The following is a 9,283-nucleotide window of genomic DNA, read 5'->3' on the forward strand; positions in this document are numbered from 1 at the left end:
ATACAGGTGTACTATTAATATAAAACTAACTAACAATGATAATGTGGTACAAGAAAACGAATGTGGAGACATCATTTCAGTCAGTAAAGATTCATTTTGGAATCTAAAAAGACACATCTCTCGAAAACATGAAAGTATGCTACGTGAACACGCTAGGGAAGAAAGCAAAAGGTTAGCAAATTGAATACGGTAACTTGTAACAAAGTGTAAATTAAATATAGCGAAATATTCAAACAAGCCAATTTTAATTTTAATCCTGCGCGCTGCGCAAAAGTTCAGTTAGGCTAAAAGAATTTTGGCCTAATAGTTCATTTACTTTTAAAACGTTTATGTATATTTTTTTATATTTTTGTTTATATAATTTTTCTTTATATTATTAGGCCCATTTATTCGTTTAATTTTACAGGACTTTTTGTGTAGGCTATATTCCTTCTTACATAGGCTTAATTTGTAATTTGAAATAAAACATTTCTATTTGAAAAATGTTGTTGTTGTTGATCATTAGTTCTTTAGGAGGTAAGGCTGTGGTGTAAACTAAAAGTGATATACATGTAGATTGTTTTCCTTTTTTGGAGCGAGCGGGGGGCGATTTGAGTGGAGCGCGAAGCAAACTGCGTTGAGCACTGAGAGGTAATGAGCGGAGCGGCCTGATGTAGCTTTGAGCGGGGGAGTGGAGGGGTGAACAGTTTGTGAGCGATGAGCTGAGATTCTCACCGCTCCACTCCGCTCATATGCTCTGCACACAAGACACTTTGTCGATCAATCCGTCAGACGCGTATTTTCACATAGATGTGTACCCGTCTCACAGGAAATATCTCAGGTTTGCATTCCGAGGCACTGCTTACGAGTTTCAAACCATGCCATTTGGTCTGTCTTTAGCGCCAAGAGTTTTCAGCAAATGTGTAGAAGCAGCACTTTTTCCGTTGAGAAACAAAGGGATAAGAATATTCTCGTACATAGACGATTATCTGATATGCGCCTCGTTGAAAGAGCAAGCGATCAGAGACGCAGACATGGTGTTTATTCATCTCAACAGCTTGGGATTCATACACACACACAGCTCAGGAAGAGACATACACACACACACACACACACACACACACACACACGGCATACATACATACATACATACATACATACACAAACACGCACGGCTCAGGAAGAGACATACATACATACACAAACACACACGGCTCCGGAAGAGACATACATACATACGTATACATACATACACAATTGATGTCATGGTATGATGTTAGAATGTTTGATTTAAACTAACAAACAAATGTGTGCAAGTTAACCAATTTGACTCGATGACAACGCAGTGCTGAAGTGCCAACTAGTCTCTCCCTATGGAGGATCCCTTTACCACTCTACAGATAAAGCGTTGTCGGGAAACTCAATTCGCGTACCTTCCCCGAATTGATAAAATAAAATAAAATTCTGTATCAAAAATTATAAGGAAACACCAGTACTTTGTTTAGGCTTGGTTTTTAGGGAATTACAAACCTGCACACATATATTCAAACGCACATAACTATAGAACCAATTCTTAATGCGCATGTGAACGCCATCAGCGTTTCTCACAGGTTCGCGTTTAAAGTCTATGTAGAGAGAATTGTGTCGTCTTAGCGGCCCTTAATTTAATAACAAATGATTGTTGCGACGGAAGCGAATCAATCATAACTAACCTTAGCTGGAAAATAACTTTATTAAAGAACCGCTATAAAGCTAAAACAATCTCTGTTACCATAAATTATACGTTTATCTCTGTAAAGCTGCTTTGAAACAATCTACATTGTTAAAAGCGCTGTATAAATGAAGATGACTTGACGACTTGACTTAATCTCAGATTTTCCCTGCTAAACAAACATTGTAGGCTACTCATTGGATATGAAAAAACTGCATGCCTTTTCTTTAAAAAAAAAATCATTATAAAGTGAAATATGGATTGAGTCTGTGCGTCTCAACAGTGTTCAACAGCTGCCTCTCTGCCTATATCGAAGCTTTAAGTTTAACTGCTTCAAGAACAGCAACGTTATCATTTTGCTACTGAGAAATGTCATTGTCATGTAGCTTTACAATTGTGTACGTTTCCATCTTTGTACGAGAAAGAGTGTGACAGCTTCCCAAATATGATAAAATGTAATTTCATTGGAAGAACATGCAAATTGTTTGTTTTTTTTATACTATTGTTTGTCATAATTGTTTTCTTGGTTGTAGGCTGTAAGGACCTTTGAAATAACTGAAATAATTTGGCGAAATGATAGGGAACTGTATTGCGGTTGACAGACCTGGAACTATCTTAAAGGTCCCGTATTATGCCCCTTTTCACAAGATGTAAATTAAGTCTCTGATGTCCCCAGAGTGTGTATGTGAAGTTTCAGCTCAAAATACCCAATAGATCATTTTTTACAGCATGTTTAAATTGTCATTTTTTGGGTCTCAGAAAAACGCGCTGTTTTAGTGTGTGCCCTTTAAATGCAAATAAGCTGCTGCTGGACGACCCAGGGGGCGGAGCTTCATGAGCTCGTGCTCAGTTTGTCAGGACAATTTCATCTCACGGAATGATGACAATATCAGAAACTCTCAGTAACGGTGTTCATTTCGAGTCGGACAAAAATGCCTACTGAGTCAGAGTGCTGTATAGAGATGAAACAGGTATAGTTTAGTAGTTTAATTACGGTTATTATAATGTATTTGTCATCTGCTCGTATGTATCCATTATTTATTAATAGCCTACAAGTCTGCTGTGTGAATGATGATCAAACATATACTGATGAGTTTATTAAAGTTTATTGAACATCACACAAAAGATGAAGCGTGAGTTTTACCTCAGAAAATCACCTTAAGAGCTGAGTAAACACAGTAAGTTATAAGAAGTGCGCAAGTACATAAACGATTTTCGGTAGAGTTGAGGGAGCATTCCTGTGGGCGGAGGTTAGTCAAAAAACTGTTCTACTGACATCATTAAAGAAGGAAGTAGAGGGATGTAGTCCAAACGGGCCATTCGATGTAGGCGACTTCTGTTAAATAAAATATCTCGCTTGGCATTGAACTTTGAGCTTTATAATTTTACAGATATTATTTATACTCTAACAGCAACATTACACACTAACTAAAGTTTGAAACATGGGATCACGAAGAACGGGACCTTTAAAATGCCCAATCAGAATCAAGCACTCAACATTCCTGTGTTATAATAATGGTGTTAAAAAATAACAAGAACAATGTAAAACTGTGTGAAATAAATTGTCTTTCAGCCTCAGGCTGCTCCGGATCCAGTGCTGCTTCAACCCAGATGGCTGGTCTGGAGTTTTTGAGGTTGGGCTTTGGTGATCAAATTCAGAAAACACTATCACAACCAACCCATCCATGGAGTCAAAAGGTGTCTGGCTATATCGCTCCTCAGCCTTCTGCGTCGACTCAGAAGAAAGCAGAAAGCGGCCCAGCTCGGAAGATAAAGATCCCAGTACTTCATACGAGAGACCTGCCAAACGCTCTCGTGAAGGTCAGGCTTATTCTTAAAACATGTTTTCCAAATGAAAATGTAAATTCACTGATTGATCTAAAGTAACATTCTTTTAGAATTTTAGTAACATGTTTTCACTTGAAGACATTTCTTATCATATGTTGCAGAAGAGTACAGGGCCCATTGCTGAGTCAAGGGGGATTTGGCTTGGTGTATGCTGGCACCCACAGCTCTGATGGATTGCCAGTAATACATTTATTCAACAGCCCTTATTCATGACACTGTGGCATAGCCCGTAATCTATACAGGACATGAGGTTATTGTCAAAATTAGCAGGTGTCATTTACTGTTGTTTATCTGACTGCAGGTTGCTATCAAGTATGTCTCTAAAGACGAGGAGCACGAGGAGATGGAAGTTGTAAGTTTTCTTGAATTTGTTGTGGCTGTTTGAGGTCTTATTGGTTTGCATCCGCATTTAGCCCTCCAATGATAATTAAAGAATATTATGTCCTCTTCTGCCACTGCAGGATGGTCAGGGAGGTGTCATTGATGACCTGGGTCAATTCAGCTCCTGCCTGCCCCAATGTCCTGCAGCTCGTGGACTGGTTTGACTATCCCGGCCGCTACGTCATGATCCTGGAAGGCCCAGATCTGCACAGATTCTGTGAGGGGAATGGCAGTTTGGATGAGAGCCAGGCCAAGAAAATGCTGGTGCAGCTCATCAACGCTCTCAAACACTGCGAGAGCCGCGGGGTTTTCCACCAGGACGTCAAGCCACGAAACCTGCTCATTTGCACCGATTCACACAATATCAAGCTGCTGGACTTTGGCTGTAGACACACAGGGTGGGGTGCTTCTTTGTGCATCCTCGTTACCTTTCCTCGCTTCCTTTCCTCGCGTCTCTGCTCCTCCCTCTGTAGGATGCAAGGGAAGGCTACAAGGAAAAAAAATGAGGACGGAGGAAGTGAATGAAAGCAGTTTTTATATATTGGAATACTAATCACTCAAGCGTCACTTCATAGCGTCATCAGCAGCGCTCAAAGGATCTGCCCCTATGTTGTTGAAGTTTGGTTATTTAAGAAATTCATAATAAATGATAATAAAGCAAGATACCCTGTTGAAAAATGTGATATGTGTGGTTTATATAAACAGCAAAGGTAAGGTATAAATTAAAATGATTGTGACCGATGTGAAGGGGGAGGAGAATTTATACGTGCATCACGTTTAGTCGATAAAACACTTCCGCATAGGATACACCTGTGCTTCCTCGCTCATGACTCCTCTGGAAGCCTCCTCACTCCTCGATCCTTGTCTCCTCGCGGTGCAATTCGAGAATTGAGATGTCCTTCAAGATGGCTGAGCTCAATCGGTTTCCGGGTCATAGGAGCTGAAACGAGGAGGGATATTGAGAAGCACCCCTGCTGAAGGACTCGAAGTACAAATCGTTTTCAAGTGGATGTTCTTATACGCGTATATGTCTGTGATAAACATATAGTGGTCTTTGTTTTTGACCGGAACCTTTTCAGCTGATTTCGTCCTCTTCTTGGGTCTCTCAGGCACTCTTTCATACACCCCTCCTGAGTGGTTTCATTCCAACAGTTATCGTGGGGGACCAGCTACTGTTTGGTCTCTGGGTGTGACGCTCTATAACCTCCTGTGCGGTTCTTTACCTTTCAGAAGCACATGGAGGGTTCGCAGACTGCGCTTCTCTAGTCACCTGTCTGCAGGCAAGAGATAGCAAACGTTCAGTTGTTCACAAAGAGGAGACAGAAATCGTGGCCAGAGCGAGAAGTTATTGTGTTATTGAAGTCAAGTACTGTGTTCTATGTAACAGACTGCCGTCAGTTGATTAGATGGTGTCTTAGAGCAGCGGATGACCGTCCCAGCTTATAGGACATTGAGCATCATCCCTGATTACACTGCACAGGTGGCCAATCCCAACACACCTCTCTGAATGACTCTTTGTTCATTGCATTTTACTATCAGGATAAATGTAGACAATTGGTTTTAATTATTCACATAGGCTGAGCAGGATTGTAACCAGGACTCTGCTGGAGGAGCTGAAACCCGAGTCCTGATGCTGGAGGAGCTGAAACCAGAGTCCTGATGCTGAAGGAGCTAAACCAGTATCCTGATGCTAGAGGAGCTGAACCAGAGTCCTGATGCTGGAAGAGCTGAACCAGAGTCCTGATGCTGGAAGAGCGGTATATGATATGAGCGGTAACAGACTTGTTGTAGCGGTATATGACGATTGAGTGAGGTGGCAGCTTTCGTGCGATAGCGGACATGCCCTCAGTGTTTTAGATCAGAGAATACTGCTTATTTTTTATTTTTAAGATTTTGATGACTGTGAAGTTATCAGGGTTTCTTTCCCTGTGTCTGCCCAAACTTGAAAAAAGGCTTCAATCCACTTCAGAGGGTGCATGGAATAACTCAAAACATCTGATTCTTTATCATCTTAGCAATTTATTGAAAATCTTTAAGCAATGACTTGATCTTCTTGTACTTGTTTTCAATGATTATTTCAGATGGTTAGCTTAATAACCTATACAGGAAAAATATACAAATATGAGTCACTACACACAGATTTGAGATCAATGTACATTCAAGGATATTTAAAGTACAAACAACATTGTTAAAATACTCACAGTTTACATAGCAACTTAACAGCAATGTAAAATCAAACGTTCTTAGTGCACATGGCCAGTTAGCATGTTATATGCTAAAACTGCTAGCATCAACAAACAACTTCCAAACATGCAAAACATCTGTAGTCACTAAAGAAAACGAGTCTTTGTCCTACCAGTAGCATCTCAAATTTGATGAACACATTGTGGCTTTTCCCTGCAGTATTTGAACAAACTCAGCATGTAGTTTACTCCATCGTCACAACCGTGCAGGTTAACAGTCTTTCTCCTTTGGTTTTATAACCATCAAAAACACCAACTTGGGTAGAAGAAGCACATCCACTGCTAACAAAGATCTCTCTGCATGCTGGTAATCTCACACACCTGGTTCTATGTGCCATGTGCAGTTTCAATGGCCAATCAGCTTCCTTTTTTCTTCCATTTAACAATGATGAATATATATCTTTTTTATTTTTTCAATTTCAAATTTAGCTTAACAATGACTTATTTTATTTACTTGGCAGTTGGCTGGGTGGTTAATAACACATTTTTTCCAGCCCAGGCTCATTCGAAAAACGTAACTGTGGCAAAATTTTTGCAAACGCAAAATACTATGCCTCGTACACATTTCGCTCCAATGCTCCATCACGTTTTAAAATAAAGTACACCTAATATTGCCTTACACGGACTTGAAGAGATACTAATCTACTGAACATGATTTCAACATGTTCCTGGATCAACATCTTTGTTGATCCTGGAACAACATTCCATTCAACCAATCAGATCCCGTTTCGGAGGGCATTTACACCTTGGGATCCAGGATTGTTTTCTACTTTCTTACAAGAGTAGCTAATGAACCAGGGACAGTTAATAATATAATAATAATGATTTAAAAATAAAGTTGAAAATAAAATTATAATTTTGTGTAGTCTATCATAATATAGGCACTGTCAGTTTTAGTCATTGAGAGATTTATTCTATATAGAATAATTACCTACTCATTTTATTGGGAGTCTTACACACAGTCACAGTCTAAGCCTAAGTTAGTTTAAGCTGTTCATTTATTTGCAGCTATTACGGCTTGAAGCAGCGCAGGAGATGGAGATAACTTTTTTTTTTTTTTTAAATGCTGTCTGCTGTGCCATTAAAAAAAATGTTCTTGGCCCTTAAGAAACTAATTATGGTGTCATGTAAAATTAAACAAATTGCTAATTACAACATTGAAATAAAAATGTAAAGTCTGTACAAATACTATATAGAAATCATGAAATAATGGAAATAATTGGGAATCATGTAACAAATAGTACATTTGATTTATCTATTATAACTTTTATGTCGGTTCGGTCGCTTGGCTGTTTTCTTATAAAGGTCCAGACCCTTTTCACAGACTGTGATGATGCGTTTTAATGGTCATCAGAAAGTTACACTGAACAAAATTATAAACGCAACACTTTTGTTTTTGCCCCATTTTTCATGAGCTGAACTCAAAGATCTAAGATTTTTTTTATGTACACAAAAGGCCTATTTCTCTCAAATATTGTTCACAAATCTGTCTAAATCTGTGTTAGTGAGCACTTCTCCTTTGCCAAGATAATCCATCCACCTCACAGGTATGGCATATCAAGATGTTGATTAGACAGCATGATTATTGCACAGGTGTGCCTTAGGCTGGCCACAATAAAAGGCCACTCTAAAATGTGCAGTTTTATCACACAGCACAATGCCACAGATGTTGCACGTTTTGAGGGAGCGTGCAATAGGCAACATTCTTCCGGGTTCTACGGGCTTAACTACTTCCGGCCATCAGCTACTGAGGTAAACACAGCGTAGTAATGGCGACCTTCTAAAGCCGGTGTTTACAGGAGCTGCCCCTGATATCAATTTCCGATGGACACCGTATTGTCAAACGGACGTTCCAGAGCCCAGAGTACTCTGCTAGGCAAGGGATTTAAGTTTTACGTCTCCTCATTTATTCATAATTATGAAGGTAGGCCATGTAGTATATGTACCTTTTGCTAATGGCACCTGATATAGCTTTAGGTAACTATCAGTAAACAGTTAGTTTAGACTTTTGTTTTTGCTCGCAGACGATTAAAACAATCAAATGAAGACTGCATTTTAGCGATGGGGTTATAGTACCAACAGTATAATTACTACGATGTCCTGTGTGTTTATGCTGGTCAACCTTCAATTATGTATTATTGACCTGCGGCATCCCTTCCCGTTCCCGTCCGAGGTCTCGGTGTGGCCGGGTGTGCTCGGTCCGGTTCGAACGCTGGGCACTCCGCATAACCCCTATTGGCATGCTGACTGCAGGAATGTCCACCAGAGCTGTTGCCTGTGAATTGCATGTTCATTTCTCTACCATAAGACCACATGTAACCACGCCAGCCCAGGACCTCCACATTCAGCATCTTCACCTCCAAGATCGTCTGAGACCAGCCACCCGGACAGCTGCTGCAACAATCGGTTTGCATAACCAAAGAATTTCTGCACAAACTTTCAGAAACCGCCTCAGGGAAGCTCATCTGCATGCTCGTCGTCCTCATTGGGGTCTCGACCTGACTGCAGTTCGTCGTCGTAACCGACTTGAGTGGGCAAATGCTCACATTCGATGGCGTCTGGCACTTTGGAGAGGTGTTCTCTTCACGGATGAATACCGGTGTTCACTGTACAGGGCAGATGGCAGACAGTGTGTAAGGCGTCGTGTGGGTGAGCGGTTTGCTGATGTCAACGTTGTGGATCGAGTGGCCCATGGTGGCGGTGGGGTTATGGTATGGGCGTATGTTATGGACAACGAACACAGGTGCATTTTATTGATGGCATTTTTTCAATGCACAGAGATACCGTGACGAGATCCTGAGGCCCATTGTTGTGCCATTCATCCACGACCATCACCTCATGTTGCAGCATGATAATGTACGGCCCCATCTTGCAAGGATATATACACGATTCCTGGAAGCTGAAAACATCCCAGTTCTTGCATGGCCAGCATACTCACCGGACATGTCACCCATTGAGCATTGATGCTCTGGATCGGCGTATACGACAGCGTGTTCCAGGTCCTGCCAATATCCAGTAACTTCGTACAGCCATTGAAGAGGAGTGGACCAACATTCCACAGGCCACAATCAACAACCTGATCAACTCTATGCAAAGGAGATGTGTTGCACTGCATGAGGCA

The sequence above is a fragment of the Scardinius erythrophthalmus genome, assembly GCF_964197995.2.
Source record: "Scardinius erythrophthalmus genome assembly, chromosome: 16".
NCBI classification, from domain to species: domain Eukaryota; kingdom Metazoa; phylum Chordata; class Actinopteri; order Cypriniformes; family Leuciscidae; genus Scardinius; species Scardinius erythrophthalmus.